At 40.1% G+C, this 17415-nt stretch overlaps 1 protein-coding gene across 1 annotated transcript in view; it reads left to right on the top strand.

Moving 5' to 3' along the window:
• LOC122803823 (neurexin-3-like) overlaps positions 1-17415 on the top strand; it is a 2450564-nt gene that overhangs the window by 811429 nt on the left and 1621720 nt on the right. The gene's annotated exons all lie outside the window — the stretch shown is intronic.

Below are 17415 nucleotides of genomic sequence, written 5' to 3'. Positions count from 1 at the left end.
CAATCCCAATGAGAGGTTATCACCTGATGACAAAATACAATAAAGTCAACAATCATGCTTGCTTACTCACCAAACACTGCTCTCTACCTGAGCCAAGAAGCTCAACAAATGCACAGTTTTCACTCTGGCTTTGTGGTGTAGACGGATTAAGTCCAGAGTAGGAATTCATTTAATTTAGAGGCCTAGGCTGTGTACAGAAATTTCCTAGGCATGTATCTTACCTGTAGAATAACTGAGACACAAGTCACATAGGTTCATAGATTAGTACTAAGCTAACTGCCCTTGTGAGCCATTTTAAGCCTAGCCAATTATCCCTTGTGAGACTCAAACCCTGCAACTTGTGTTTGTAAGGCAAACACCTTAACCATTAGGCCACCCTCCCAACCTAGGTGTCTTTGATAACTTATGGTCACTTGAAGAGTAAATACATCTTCACTCACATGGGGAACATCTTCTCCTTAGTGGCTTCAGTCACCTCTGAAACTCCAAATACAAGGACTGGCAGAAACAATGACATCCAAGGGCTGGAGCCAGTTGTTCTCCCACCTTACAGGTGACATCCTTAGTTTGCACAAGGAAAGTTTCCTTCACTGCAAGGATCTCAAACCCTGATATCATAATGTTTTTAGTCTTTAAAAAGCAAAAAAATACAAAAAAAAAATAATAACATTGTTCAGTGCTGGGCTGCTCCTGGAGCACCCATTTTACATGGAATGGAGAGTGGCAAAGGTGAAGTCCATCCACACAATATTAACAAGGATCCATTGTCCAGACTTTTTTCAGTGTAAGAAGAAGTCCCTTATTCAGATAACTGATCATTAAGGAAACTCATGACAAGGATTTGAAATCAGGGTAATGCCCATAATGGTATGATGGCTTTGTAGCAAATGACACCTCTTGGTTGGAGTGTTTGAGAAGTTTGTGATAAATAGAAGGATTAGTAATAGTCAGAAAATTATGGTCTACTTGCTCTGGCATGTGGGGGAAACAAGGAATGTCATGGCTGCCATAAGGCCCAGGTGGTATAAGGAAGACTGAATTTAGTGTCCACTGCAGCTTGACTGGACATACATGGTCAGGAAGGAGCAGCGTTATCCACTTCTGTCCCACTGAAACCACTCCTATGACTTTGTCCATATTTATCCCAGTTTGTGGAGATCCTTGAGGCTTGAAATGATCAGTGCCCAGGCTCACAGTGCTACTATAGAATTCGTCTAGAGGGTCACCAGGATCTAGTCATCCAGGAGGGGGTAAAAAGTAATTCCGTTTTACTCAGTGGCTTCAGCCAGAAAGGACAAAAGCCTATTAAACCATCTGTATGCAGAGACTAAACAGCAACATTTGTAAAGAAAGAGAAAGAGAATCTCTCCCAGAAGACACTGCGGTAACCACCTGTGTATGCAGCCCCAGCACTAAGATACCAGTTCCATCATGTTTGGTGACATCACCCTGATGCCCAGCTCCAGTAAGGTTGTGATAACCTGGAGAGTGATCATTTGGAATTAACTGTAATCTATGTATTCACTGAAACTACTGGAATCCAAGATGGGCAGAAGTCACCTCTCCACTTTGGGTTAAGGAAGAGCTTGAAATAGAGCCTCTTATCTTTCTGTAAAAGAGAAACAGTTTCTGTGACCCTCATGTGACTAGGCCGAAACCAACAACTCTGTGGAGAATGCCTAGTCAAAGAGCTGAACTTTTTTCTGGGAAGGACCTAATAATTCTAAGTGATCAGTCCGATCACTCCATGACGACATCTATAAGACATTAGCCAGCTGGATGGCCACATCTAGAGTACACTAGCCAGCTAGAACAAAATATTGACTGCTTGTAGACTGTCATCCATGCTATTCAGAAATGCAGAGAAGTCAACATCTTTGGCATTTAGCTGATGTAAATGGGGAAAACAAAACTTTCTGGTGCTTGTTGTTCCCTATTTTCTATTAGAGGTCTTCATCTTCTTGTAAAATTGGGCAGGCCTGGAAGAAGCAGAGGAGTAGTTTCCCTTTTGCCAGTTCCTGAGAGTCCTAGATAAGAAGATACCCCCAGAAAGCAACATTCTGAATGACATGTCATGTCTGAAGTCCTCCTTAAATGAGAAGAACCTAAACAGTATCATCTTGCACAGACTTATTCTGCACCTGTTACCCTAGGTATAACATCAGCACAGTGAACAGTGTAAGTGCCCACAGCAATAAGGGTGTTTTCTGAAGCATCCTTGATTGCACATTCTGGGACATTTGACCGCTTTCAAGAACAGATGTTTGGAAACTGCTAAAGCCCTTAGACGCCTATCAGACAGAAAGGTAGAAAGATGCAATGATCTTTGGAATGTATCTCCTTTCTCTTCTCTCAAGATTCAATGAAGATAACCCACTTTATAAAGTAATGCATATATTGTACACTGTGCTTGTTCACTGGAATGTACATACGCAGTTTTTTTCTATGTAATTAGGCTGACCTATTCTGTTAATGCGTACATTTCTGTATTTTTTGTTTATCAAATGTTTTGTGTTTCACATGAGATGAGTCCGGAATAGGCCAGTACTGATCAGTGCACTACCCCAGTGAACAAATATAAATAAAATAATGCTGGACTGAAGAGATTATGATGTAATCTGCACTAGGATGCTTAGCAAAGATGTCGCTCCCCTCTGTTGGTGGATTATGCAGGGAATTCTGTCTCCTTAGGAACAGTAAACAGTAAATCCAGATCTTCTAAGCTACACATAAGGCATGTTACAGAATTGGATTCCTAGGGTTGCATGATCCAGGGTTCCTTAAATGTCTTGTCCAGTGTTGATTAAGGCATTTTCTAGGTAGAAATAAATGTTTCCCTTGCTCTCAGTTGCTTTTGAGTTCCTGACACAGTATGTGTTTATTTATTTATTTATTTAGATATTTATTTATTTATTTACTTTACTGTCATTATTTGCACATACATTTCCCAACTTATGCAATTCCTTCTTGTTTCACCAAAACATCAGATGTTATGTTTGATACCTGGACGATGTTTTCATTTTGTGAGATGGAAACATTAAATAAATTGAGATCTTTATAGAATACCTCAATGCATCCAGTTCCTTCCTAAAATTTACACATCATGTCAGTACGGATGGTATTTCATATTTGGACACATATATCTCCCTGACCACTAATGGGTTTAAGTTCCGACATTCAGTAACTCTTATTTGGAGTACAGCAGCTGTCATCCTCTTAGGCTTAAGAAAAACATCATCAAAGGACAATGCATACAAGTGGCACGCATTACCTCAGATCATCAGGATATGATACATGAACTAGAAAATATAGGTACCATGTTCAGGAAAGGGGCTACCCACCTAGGGTAGTGGATGATGATATTACTTGTGTCAGTAGTGAGTGGGGCAAGAAATTCAAGCCCCTATTAGGGGTGGATATTAGAAGTGAAAATCCCCCAGTGGCAACCACAGTGGTTAATGAGTACAACAGAGCATGTATTATGCCATATAATGATCACACAGGACAAGTTAAAATGATTATTAGGAATAATTGGAACATTCTTAGGTGTGATGAGGAAGTTTTTTCTTTAATGGGGGATGAGCCAAAATTTACACATAGAATAGGGAATAATTTGAAAAAGAAATTCCAAGGTATTAGATCACATACTTACAATGTTAAGGGGGGCACAAAAAAATGTAGACATTGCAACCAGTGTTGTGCCATTTTGGAAGATATGTCCCTAGTGGTTGGTAACAAAAATCGCACCTGTATTCATTTCAGGAAAGGGAACTGTCAAACTAAAAATGTTATTTATATTGTTAAGTGTACTGGATGCCCCAGTTTTTATGTGGGTAAAACTGGGAGGCATCTTAAAGACAGGATATACAATCATCTATATGCTATTAGGAGAGAGGACGCAAATAATGCACTATACAGGCATATCAGGGATAGTATGGGCTGTTCCACTTTTAAATTTGCCTTATTAGAAGTTTTGAATCAGTCCAATAGAGGAGGCAATTTAAAATTACTGTTAGGTGAAAAAGAAGTGAGATGGCAGTTACTGTTAAATGCTACTATACCACCAGGAATTAATGAATACATTTCCATCAAGCCAGTGTTGCAAGCTAGGGTTTGAGGGAATTTAATAGTTCATCTATTGTACTATTGAATGCTTTCCTTTTAACTAAAACATTTTTTTTTAATTTTATATTTTTTTAAATTCATTTTTATTTATTTTATATCATTATGAGAATTATATTTATTTGCTTATTCATGCGAGTATGTATTTGCCTGAACTATTGCAGGATATGATGTTATATGAATCAATTGGTCATGAATTATTCATTAATGTAATACTGTGTAGTGATTGGATGAGTTAAATATTTAAACTGTTAGGTTACCTTAAACTGGGTTCTGATGAAGTCTATGAATTTTAGATGAAAGCACGTAACCATTTTATTAATTTATTATTAATAAATCACAGTATTTTATTTCCGTTGTGGAATTCTCGTCTTGTTTAACCCCAGTCATTCATGGCACACTCGTAGTTTTTCAGTTTTGTTGATAGAGTTGTACTACGAGGAACATTTGTTTTTCTAACTTACCTCTTTCTCTCCATCTCCACTGTCTCCTCTTACCACCACCCTCTACTTCCTTTTACCTGCTCCTTCCCTCTTCTTGCCTCCTATCATCTTTACGGTTTCCTTTTCCTTATTTTCGCTGTAATAACCTCTTTAGACATTGGTACTGTTTGTAGCTATTTTATAACTTTTGTTTTACAGTTCTGTTACTTCTTTATTCTTTGGACCTTATTATTGTCAAATATATAACATGTAGCCTTAAACACCATATTACGTTTTAACTTGTTTGTGTAATCTTAGCTTAAATTATTTGTATTATTATGGAGGTTTTCTCCCCAGGACTCTGATGAAAAAGTGCTTTGGCTCAGTCAGACATTCCCGGTCAACAAATATAAAGTAAATGCAAAATAAATAAATACAAATAAATAAATTATAACCACAGTGGGAACAATGGCCTTGGTCTCACTGCTGTAGGGACATGAAAAGTCTGCTATTAAAATGTGTAAGCAGCTCAGCAGAACAAAACTTTGCAAATAGTCCTGCACACATGGTGTTAACAAGAGGTCAGGTTTTCAAAGAATGCACAATTGCAGCCTAGCTCAATGATGCAGATGGATGGACCCCTTACTGTGACAGGGGCAACTGGCATTCAAATAGCTACCTCAGCACTTGAGAAGTAAGACAAAGAGGATGGGGAGTAAAGCGGTGTGGCCTGATTACTTCTTCTAGGCGGGAAGAAAGGGCTGTGGTGCTTGGGGTGCTGGGACTTGCATGGTGTGTGACTTCTCTGAAAAAGACTGGAGACACAATTTTCTAAGCTTCTGGCAATCAGTTCTGTTGAAGTAAGGGATGACCAGCACAGCCAAACCATTGCATATCTACAAACTAAGCATCCTTGGGGAAACGCTAAAACGTCAGTAAAAACCCCTCACCCCTGATAGCTCTCTGAATGATGGCCCCTTCTGGTTAACCCAGTCCAAGTGATGAGGAATGAATTGGTCAATTAGCAGGGCAAAGAGTGCATAAAAATTAAAACAAATACAGAACTGCACGTGGAGCACAGGTTTCAATGCTTGTTTTTATTACAAGCTCCAGTGAAACTGCTAATGGAGTATGATAAAAATTGCCAGTTAGGAAAAGGTCCTCTCTTCCTAAATTCTGTATGCCTTGGTGAAAGAGATGTTTTGAGATGGAAGGTCCTTTTACTCTGGGATTCATTGACCTCCAAGTTGATTATATTAAGTAGCAGGGTTTAGATAATGCATTGGGGTTCCCCCAAAAAATGTCCTTTTGCAATCTTTGTTTTCAGTTTGAGATAGCTATTGGTATGTTGCTTTTGCTACTGTTAGTACAGCAATATCATGTTCAGAAACTTAATTTTCTCGTTCTCACATACAATTATTACATATAATATTGCAGTGCAGTAATTATATGCAATACTTACTGTACATACCACTGGGTGCAAAATGTCAAGGATCAAATAAGAATCATGAGGAAGAAAGAGCAAAGTAAATGTCTATGTAAGTTTCCCATATTGTTTACTCTTGCCTCCTTTATTAGCTAGCTATGGGGGGTTGTGCAAATGCATTTTTGTACTACTTCACTTTATAAATTGCCCTTATTGGACCTATAATTTATTTTCTATTTTGTTCCTTTTTTATTTTGTGACATCTTTCCTAACCACTGCTATGTGCTATCTCTGATGCCTCCTGTTTCAATGGTCTATATTACACCCATATCAAAACAGTTGGAGAATATGAATCCTTAATGGTTACTTATTTGGAGCATTACATTAGAAGGATGATGACAGTGCTGGACAACATCTACACATGTCTAAGGCTACAACCAAAGATTTGTATCCAGTGAGAAAAAAAGCTGATACTGTGCAAGTTTGCAAGAAGCATCTTTGTTTGGTCTTTTGCAGGAAAACCCAGTTCAACAACCTCACTACCTTGTAGAGTTCTTTATATATTGGTTTTCTGTTCTGCATAAGAAGAAACCGGAAAAAGATTATCCAAGCAAGGCACGCTGCCCAGAAAAGCTTATTAATGTGTCTTTGTCAATTGTTTCTATTCTGTTCAATTTGCAAATGCACAGAAATTCTAATTTTGCATGAATTTTCTAGTAGAGTGTTTTTCATTACATGCTGGTTCCTTAATCTCAGCAAACAGGATTTCCTTCTAATCCTTAATATCTGAGTCTTTTTGTAATTACCCAGAGATGCTCCCAAGACAGGGATTAACATAGACTTGGGTATGTTTCATTGCCGTTTGTGTAGGAACAGAATACAGTTTGCAAATGACAGCAGAAAGCGAACGAAGCTCTTCGTTTTTACTTACTTACCGGTCTAATAATCATAGATGCCAGTTTTCACATATGCAAAGTTATCAGTTTACAGTATCATACGTTTGGTTGCTGGCTGTAAGAAAACAGCAAAGGAAAGGACATGATATGAACTAGATAGCCCTGTATCATGCTGTTCCTTCCTATTTGCTATGCACTGTGTTAGTTTTACAGACAGATGATTGCGGATGGGAGTGTATGTGGTGAGTTAGGATTTGTTATACTATAGGATAGCAGGAATATAGTAACTCAGTCAGTGAGACAACACATTGCCTGACAGTAACTACATGGAAGGGGTCCTGGTAGCTGCTCAAAAGACCCTGGGCTGGGCCAGTGTAAGCCGAATGCATTAGCCCTTCCACATTAAGGCTTCTGAATATATATACATCAGGAAGGAGACTGCATTACCACTTGTTCTTCCTGAGCTGTTAAATAACAAATCCCTCTAACACTTATATTTCCTTACTTTGTGCATTGTGATGAGGAGATATGTGATGTATTCTACAGCAAAAGATAAAGCTGTGGAGTTGGCCAGTGAGGATGATCTCTTAGTCAGCAGACTGTGTACTGACATCATGAAGGAACTTATGCAAAGTAGGTTCTAATACAGGGAGGGGTGCTCTATCTTGTGCAGGATCTATGTTACATGCAGCAGTTAAAATTACCATGGGGTGACTGACAGAAAATTGCCCGTAGACATTTTCCATTGCTAACCTCTACCATTACCCCCCTGTAAATAAGCATAATACCTCTAATACTTCTTTAATGGGAATTTCCACTATTCTGGTCCCATTAACTGAATGTTCTGTAAAGCCTGTAATACCAGTGATTATTTGCCTCAACCACTGATCAGGTCTTTGGCTTGTTATTTTTCCTGAATGAAGAAACTTCAAGAGGAAAGAAAGAGGAATCAGCTGCTTTTACATTTTAAGTTGTTTCTCCTCCTTTCTGGATGTGGGATCCTTGTGTAGGTGCAAGAGTTTTGCCTTCCTACCAAGATGGGTAATTTACTAACTTTTTATGAACTTCTGGGTGATCTCTTGAGCTGTTTTGGTATGTGCTATCATATTTTACGATATGATTACCAGAGGTTTTGACAAGGGTGGCATTTCTGTAGTTCATCTGTGATGTGTAAGTTCCTGATTAGTTGTCTAACAATGACCTGTCCTGTAGCAATTTTAATGTTTCCATGAATGAATGAAAGGTATCCCACAGCTTCATACAGGAGAAAACATTCGGAGGTAATTTTAAATATGGGGTTGTACAGTAACTTTCCATACATTTCAGCGAATATAAAACAGAGTCAGCATTTTCAGTGGGATAGAAAAAAAACAGTAGCAGCAGTGCAGAATGGGGAGAGTTTTCTAAGGACATACTTACACATGTTGACCAAGTACAATGAAAGTTGGGACTTGACATTCAATGTGCATAAATGCCATCTTGGTCAACAACAACCATGATTAAGTATTAGTTAAGGGAGTGAAACTGATGACATTACAACAGGAAAAGAACCTGGACAACCTGATTCAACCTAAAATGGACCACAGGAGCAGAATGAGAGGACAGTTGGGATACACTCTAGAACCAATTAGACAATGATCAGACCATGATAAGGTCATACTTTAAGAATTGTATGCAATTCCAGAAGTTGTAAAAGGTAAATGATTTTAGGTTGTTGAAGAGAATTGAGGAAAGAGATATAAAGGTATGTAATACAGATAGAGTATAACCAGAGGCTAGGGGAAACAGAAATTTTCTTCCTAGAGACTAGAAAAGACACTGACAAAAGATGTCAGGGAGATCTGAAGGGGTCAAATCACCCTGAACAGGAAGGACAGAGAGGGGAAGAGATTGCATGGGTAGCTGGCTAGAAATGCAAAAATAAATCTTCGCAGAGAGGGCTGTGGACCTATGGAATGGTATGCCTGAATGGGTGATGCAGAGAGTAAATTCAACATGGCATAGGACAGATGGAAAAAGCTGATTAATATCCAAATGAACTGACATTGAATAGTGGCCTTGGCACTGAACGAGGCATCCTACAGGGAAAGACTAAGCAACCGCTGGTGCACGCCCAACCTGGGAGAATGTGTTGACCTTTTCCTTTGCTCTGCTGACACTTAGTGGAGAACTAGTGCACACACGTGCAGTGAATTAACAGTGATGACCTGGAATTGGAGGCCTGTTATCTGACAATAACGCAGATAACCCATTCCGTAGGATGTGTGCTTTGTCAATTCTTGTTTCGTATTTCATTCTATGAAGTCACATATGGAAGACAAGTATGGATTTCAGAATAAACCAGTGAGTACTGGATACATCTCCAGTAGATGTTACTTCACTAAAGGTGGGTGAAAGTCACTTTGCACACAGCATAAAACTGTTATTCCATAAGGTTTATTTTTCTGCATTGTCACTATGTGAAACATTTTTTGTGCATGAGTAAACCTAAAACTTGCATGTAAGAGCTTCTGGCATTATAGTTTGGGTTTTGGCCTACCTTGCAATATCATTATGAACATGTTAAAAGTCTTTGAACCTACCTAACTTCAAACCCTTCTTAATTCTTGTAGCATATATGGTATTTCCTAAACTCCACTTTTACTTACAGCATTCTGTAGTTTAACCAGTTCTGTAGCATCTGAATATCAAATCAATTTACATTTATGTTGCATATATTTTAAATTCCCAGCACAGGGACTGTATTAAAGTCTTTTCACTTTGAAGCATGCTGTATGTACAGTTAGTTCCATTTCCACAGGGGCTGGTTTAGTTCCATATCCACTGGGACTGTCACATTTTCAAAGACAGCAATACTAATAATAGATGCAAGTCATTTTAAATAAGCTATACTGGTCCTGCTCACTGGAAATTATATCACAAGTATATAACTGTCGAGAATGAACATCATACTAATTGGCTTAAAGGTTGAGAGACTACATCTGAAATGTTGCTTGTTGGGACATTATATTAGAGCAATTTACTAGAGCTCTGAGGTGATCAGGATGTGTCAGTATAATGAAGGCCCTTTCAAAAGAGTGGAAGGATTTAATCTACTTAAAGGCACTAGCATAACAGCAATTACAATTTTTACAACATTGATAGGGTGGCTGCAGTGGTGTAGCAGCTAGTGTTGCCACCTCACAGCAAGAGGTTCTCTGGTTCGATTCTTGGCTGGGGTGCTTTATGTGTGGAGTCTGCATGTCCTCTCTGCAGTAGCGTGGGTTTCCTATGGGTGCTCCGGTTTCCTCCCACATCCCAAAGACATGCTGTAGGTGGATTGGGCACTCTAAATTGGCCATAGGAGTGAGTGCGTGCATGTGTGTGCCTTCAGTGGAAGGTTGGGTGCCAGGCTAGCAACTCGACACCATAAAACTCCACTGCCACTCGTTCTGCAGACTGTTCTGCTGTGGCGACCCCTAAATGGGAAAAGCTGAAAGACCAAGAAGATTTAACCAAAACTGATGGTTAGTTCCTCCAGTCCATAGGTGACTTTTTCTGCTAATGTATAGGTTCATAGGTTCATAGGTTCATACTAGGCTATCTGCCCTAGGGCATTTATAAGCCTAGCCAGAATGTGTTTGGCTTTCGCCACCCATTTTAAATTTATTTTGCTATGCCCTTTTTCGGGGTTAGTATACTGTGCCTCTGTCTAACAGTGACACAGAAGTGATACCCGGGGTAAACCTATGATCTCCCATCCACTCATCAAGATTCCTCTTGAATAGAGTCAGTGAGGGACTCTGCCTAACTTGGACTGGGATTTTATTCCAAAGTGAAGGGAGCCTCTGGGTTATGAATCTGTCCCTCCAGCATGTCCTATTTATTTCAGTGCTGAGGTTCAAGTCTCGAGCGCGTAGCTCGATGGGATTTGGATTTTCTGAGGTGCAGCATGTCCATTAATTCCGGGTTGGACATGGCTTTATACGTCAGGCACAAATCGCCTCTGAACAGGCGGTATGCCACTGAGTAGAGCTGGAGTTTCTGTAACCGGGCAGCATATGGCATCTGTTTGAGCCCTTTGATCCTCTTGGTGAGGTACTTTTGGGGTCTTTCCAGTTGCTGCAGGTGTCTGGTAAGGTACATCCCAAAAGGGGCATTGTACTCAATTATGGGCCTGATGAGGGATGAATAAAGAGGCACGATGACCTCCCCTGATCTAGATGTGAATCCCTTCATGATTAGGTGGGCTATATAAAATGTTTTTCTAACCACTTTGGCCACATGGTTGTCAAATGAGAGACTGCTATCAACTTGGGTCCCCAGGTCCCTAATTACTTCACTTCTTCTGTACTTAATGGATTACCACCTATGTGGTAATTTGTGGGCACTTTGTTTTTGCCAAAGGGGATGACTATACACTTTTTGGCATTTAGCTTGAGGCCTTGGCTCTGGCACCAGTTGTCTGTTTCTATGAGGCCCTTTTAGAGGATGCTTGTGTCGGCTGGAGAGTCGATTATGGCACCCAGTTTGCAGTCATCTGCGAACTTGGTCAGCCACAGTCCTTCCGTGTTGGCCTGTACCTCCAAGAAATATATACCGAACAAGAGAGGTCCCAGGACTGAGCCTTGTGGGACACCACTTGTAACTGGTTTGGAGTCTGACATGCTTCCAGCAATTCTAACCATTGGGTTCTGTCCTTGAGGCAGTTTGCAATCCATCTAGTGACACAGGGGTTTATATTTAAGCTGGTGAGCTTATCTATAATGTCCGAGTGGGGTATTGTATCGAAGGCTTTTGCGAGGTCCAGGTAGGCTGTGTGGACCAACTTCCCCTCGTCAATGGCCTTGGTGACTGTTTCAAAGAAATCAACCAGGTTTAAGAGGCAGGATCTGCCCTTAACAAAGCCGAACTGGGTAGGATCCAGTGTCTGTAGGTCCCCAATATCTTTATTTATGAGGTCCATGATGATCCTTTCCATAGCTTTGCAGACCAAGCTAGTCAGGCTTATGGGGCGATAGTTTCCAGGATCCGTTGAGGCACCACCTTTATGGAGAGGGACCACTGTTGCTGTACACCACTCTTTGGGCACATATCCTGTAGTAAGGCTGAGATTGAACAGTAGTTTTATGTTTGGGTTTAGCTGTTCTTGGAGTTCATGCAGGACGCAGCCCGGGACACCGCCTGTCCCATTGACGCTGTGTTTTTTGCTTTGGAGAGGGCAGCTCTTACCTGAGCATCTGAGATGTCAGGGGGGCAGCACTCTGCTGGGATAGATATTTGCCCTTTTGGTGGGGTGGGGGAGTTTGCGCTGAACCTGTCAGCTAGGATGTTGGCAATGTCTGTGGGTTCAGTGTATTTTTTGTCATTTTGGACTAATTCTGAGCATATCTGGGAATTACCACCCAGGTTCCTAACATAACTAAAGAAAGCCTTGTGATTATCCTTAGTGTCCTGTGCAATTTTTCTCTCGAAGCTGGCCTTAGACAATTTTATGAGTGCCCATAGTTTTTGCTAATATTGATCAGTGATGCCTTCCCTTTTTGGGATTTTGCTCTATCATTTAGTAGCTTCCTCCTTCTATTGTATAGTTTGTTTATGGCTGGGGTCCACCAGACAGGACGTCTGCCTTTGGAGGATTGGGTCTTGGTTTTATTTGGGATCGCATGATCCATGCATTCCTGAAGGTGTTCATAGAATGCGTTTATAAAGGATTCTGCGGTCTGGGCCGTATTTTCCACAGGCCCGGGCTTTGAAGGATTCCACCTCAGTTTTGAGGAGTGTGAAATTTGCTTTAGAAAAGTTTTTCACTGTGGTTTTCTGGGCAGGGGTGGGGTCGGGATGTGAATATCCAGTGAGATTAGTTTATGGTCTGATCTTACCAGTGAGGGATACACTTCTGGTCTGGAGCATAGAGTCCCCATGTTGGTGATGATCAGGTCCAGTATGTTTTCCCCTCTTGTGGGAGTGGTAACAAGTTGTTCCATAGCATTTGAGTTTATAAATTCTAGGAACCTTTGGGCTAGGGTGTTGGAGCTAGAGTAATGCTCCCAGTCTATGTTTGGGTAGTTGAAGTCACCCAATATAATGGTGTTTGGAGAGACCTTCATATTTTCCAGTGTTCTCAGGAAGGCCGAGTGGGGTTCCTGGGTTTGGGAGGGTGGTCTGTAGCAGGCTATAAACTGGAAGGCAGTTTTACCCACTGTTAGTTGCACATGGATAGTCTCTGATGCTTCGTGCTTTGTCACCAACCTGGAGGTGTGGGTATCTTTGATGAATATCGATACTCCCCCTCCTTTTGTGGTTCAGTCCAGGTTTTGGGGCCGAAAAGCATGGTATGAGGTATAATCTGGTAGTGCTGGGGTGCTCTCGGGAGCCCTGAACCAGGTTTCTGTTACTGCACAGATATCAATGTTCTCCATGCTAAGGAGAGTTTCGATTGCATGCATCTTGAGGTTTAGACTTCTGGCATTGAGTAGCATTACTCTTAGTTTCTTATCCCTTGTGATACCTATGGAGGTGGGTTTGTCTTTTGAGCCTTGCCTAAAAAAGGCACTATGGGGGTATCAAGAGCCTTTGCCAATATCCGAAAGCCCAGGGGTGACAGGTGCAAGCCATCCCTAGCGAAGCATCGTGGCTTGTCGAGCATATCATCCCAAGCTGACAGGCATTGGATCCCCTTTGAATGACACCAGTACTTAAGCCAATTGTTGAAATTGATCATCTTGTCTTCATATTGTCGCATCATTCTTGGTGAGGGTAAGATGCTGCTCAAGGTCAGGGTCATACCGGCCTGGGCTACATGCTCAGAGAGCTCCTTTATGTCTCTTTTCATGTAGTCCAGGGAGGTACGTCTCAGGTCATTCACACCAGCATGGACAATGACTGAGTCATATTTGTACTTGCCTTGGTGTGACCTGAGTGCTTGTGTTATGTGGCGGATCCTAGTGCCCGACAGGCTGCTCACAGTGACCCTCTCCTTGTTCAGCCTGGTGAGCGGGACGTCAGTTTGCCTGATGATAGAGTCACCTATTACAAGTGTATCAGGTGTGTTGTTTAGTCTTAAGGACTGTGACTGTTCGGCACACTGGCTTTGTGAGATATGTGTTGCACGTGTTTTGTTTTGGGGTAGCGGTTGCTTGGGTGTCTGCTTTGGAGGTCTCTGCTGCTTAGGCAGATCTTTATTTAGAGCCTCCGAGTATGTTTTTGTGTGATTATGTGTTTGGTTTGCTGTCGTGGTAGGTCTATGTGAGACTGGAATTGTAGTGAGTGTGGTTTCCTTCTCCTCCTGACTGGTTATGCCAGTACTGAGTTGAGAGAGCTTAGCCTCCAGTTTGGCTATATGGTTGCATCTCTCACATGTGTTGGAATTTGTTGGGAGGAGGAGAGGGTTGTCTGTGTACATGAGGTAGTAATTCACTTGGGGACTGTTATTTCCCATGGAGCATTCTAACAGTAGCCAGGCAATATGTTATTAATGAGAGGAATGAAATGGTAAGTGAGCTGGTTGAGGACTAAGCATTGCTTACGCAAGGCTATGATAACTGAGAGGAAGAGAGCGCCCAGCTTTCCTGAAAAGTGGTACATAAAGAGCAGAGAATGAATTTCAAATGAGGATATGAGGTTCTTTACTGCTTAGGAATCATAGAGATAAATCAGTTGATCACAGAAATTGGAATAGATATTGACTTCATCTTTTGTTCAGCTTTGTTTTAATTACTACAAACTGTATTCCTATGATGAACAATGGAAATTTTAACTCTGTATGGATTAGCACTTTTCTGCCTTTTTTGGATGAACATGTGTACTTTTTTAACTAACAATTACACTGTGCAATTTCAGGACAACATTTTGCTCATCATCTCAGTCTCTTGATAATGCAAAATCCCCCAGCAATGCATATCTAATAATAATAATAATAATAACAATAATAATAATAATAATAATAATAATAACAATAACACAGAGGAGCATGATCAGGTTCCCGATCGTAACCAACTTGTTATGAAGTGGAGACATAAATGTCTGGCTGCTCCGTCTGTCTGTCTGGGATGAATCATGCAGTAACCGTGCTACTGGAAAAGAGCAAATAAAAGCAAAGCTTGAGAGGGGAATCGTCACAGTCATGTTTCAAACACATAATTACTTAATATCGGAGTGACACAGTTAGAATTTTTTGTAGTACTTGGAGCATTTTCTGCCCTAAAATAAAGTGTAAGAGAGTATCGGCCATGAAAGCTGTAACACACTTAGCACTGCTACAGTAACAGTGGGCAGAAGTTGTGTATCTCTGATGGACTAACAGCTTTAACAGCTGTTAAACACTTCAGTCTGATATGTGTATGTGTGTGTGTGTGTGTGTGTGTGTGTGTGTGTGTGTGTGTGTGTGTGTGTGTGTGTGTGTGTATTAATGAGAAGTGTTTTACATTTTTGTAATCTGTTAGCATTTTCCAGTGCTGTTCCATGCTGGATGCTGTGTGTGGTCTAGCTTGTTTATTTTTACTGAGACTTCTAAAATTCACAATGCTAGCCAGTTTTTTGACTTCTGGTATTTAACATATATAAAAACATAATTCATTTATTTATGTCCATGTTTTTTAATTAACCACACAGCTGAGACAACAAGCCTTAACTCTATTAGCTCTAGCAATGTGTTTGTAGTTGTATTTACCAGCTATCATTTCCATTTGGCATCACTGTACTAATTACTTTTAGGCAACAGAAGCTGTGAAGGTTCTTGCAGCCATGTGTTTTTGTAGTGAGTTTGTGTTATTTTTCACATCTCGGCTGCAAGAGGAAACAGTGAACTTGAGGGCAGTCAGCCCCAGAATACCTGTAAGCAAACACATGAATGCTAGATTTATTGCTTAGTGAAGAAAAGTTCTACAGAGAAAATGTTATACTTTGCATTTTGTTTTAGTGATAGTTTAAAGAAGAAAACTAATAATTTGCAGTTGTGCAAGTCAGTTCTATCACGATTCTTTCTTTACCTATTTGATGATTGAAAGAACACATCTAAGTAAGGCTTAAACCTCTGATGTCATGAATTAGAATCTGACAAGTACACTAAGCTGTGTGAAGCTTCAGCCCTTTACCAGGCAAATCCATATTGCAAAATCAAAAGTCACATTACTAAACATGATCCCTTAACAGCTCAGTAACAAAATTGCTTCTTAGCAAAAACTGATAATACAAAGACTGTATTACTGAATCAACTATAGTTTCCATAACACCATAAAATAAATATAAATCAATGTTCTGAATAAGAAATAAACATAAAGCAACGCTTCATACTGGAAACCAACCACAAATAAACATTTGCTCTTGGATGAAAGTAACCCCGACACACACACCCTCATGTGAGAAGATAAACTCCCTTCTCTCTCCTAATTAATAATATCGTCAGAGGTCAGTTTACTTCAAGGAATGTGGTATACCCCTACTGTGATGATCCTAAAGTGGGAATGTAAGGAGTGACATTTAAATAGCAAACAAAATATACACAGTGGCTGAAACATATGTTGCAAAATTAAAATGAAAAAAAAAAACCACATTCTTTGACTAAATTACTTGTAAAATACTTCACACTTGTAAAATACTGGCAAAACAAGGGCACATGCTTATTCAATCACTATAAATATACCCAATATAACACATCATAGTAAATCAGAGAGATGTATGCTTGACATAAACAAAGAAATGATAATCCAGTAAAATGTATTTGACAGAACAAAAAGTAATAAACATGATTCTGTAAAATACATTTTAGTAACACCCTCAGTAATTAGCCTATGGATACAAGTGTATCAGTGATTTACCATCTGAAAGTACGCAGTATGTTCTATACAGACCTCATTCTCAGCTAACCTTTGAACTTATGCATGAAACTGGTTACACATATATATATTCTAATATTTTTAAAACTGTTTTTTAGACCAGCTAGTACTCATGAGTACTAGTGCAAATAATTTTAATCTGAAAATAATCAAACCAATACAAAGCATTATTCAAGTGATATGTAGTTGCACAGCTAAAAATTAAGGTATGTTTATCCAGATGGATAAAATCAGTAAATCTAAATCCCTTAGAGGCACACGCTCGAGGGACTTGAACCTCAGCACAGAAATAAATAGAACTCGCTGGAGGGACAGGTTCATAACCCAGAGGCTCCCTTTGCTCTGTAATAGAATTCCAGTTCATGTGAGGCAGAGCACCTCACTGAATCTCTTCAAGAAGAATCTCGATAAGTGGATGGGGGATCGTAGGTTTGTCCCAGGGATTACTCCCGTGTCACTATTAGACAGAGGCACAGTAAACTAAACCTTAAAAAGGGCACAGTACACTCAAATCAAGGGGTGGCGTAAGCCATACAGAATCGGGCTAGGCTTATAATTGCCCCAGGGCAGATAGCCTAGTATGAACCTATGAACCTATACTTTCTAGAGTCTAGAAATATGAGTCTAACAGTGTATACACACACACACACACACACACACACACAGACAACATATTTTTAACATACAGGGAAATGCAAGCAGTGTCATAAACATTTTATTTTAAATAATGCAAT

The sequence above is a fragment of the Protopterus annectens genome, chromosome 6.part0 (genome assembly GCF_019279795.1).
Source record: "Protopterus annectens isolate FY-2018-M chromosome 6.part0, PAN1.0, whole genome shotgun sequence".
Taxonomy (NCBI): Eukaryota; Metazoa; Chordata; order Ceratodontiformes; family Protopteridae; genus Protopterus; species Protopterus annectens.
This window is presented reverse-complemented; position numbering and strand designations above follow the sequence as displayed.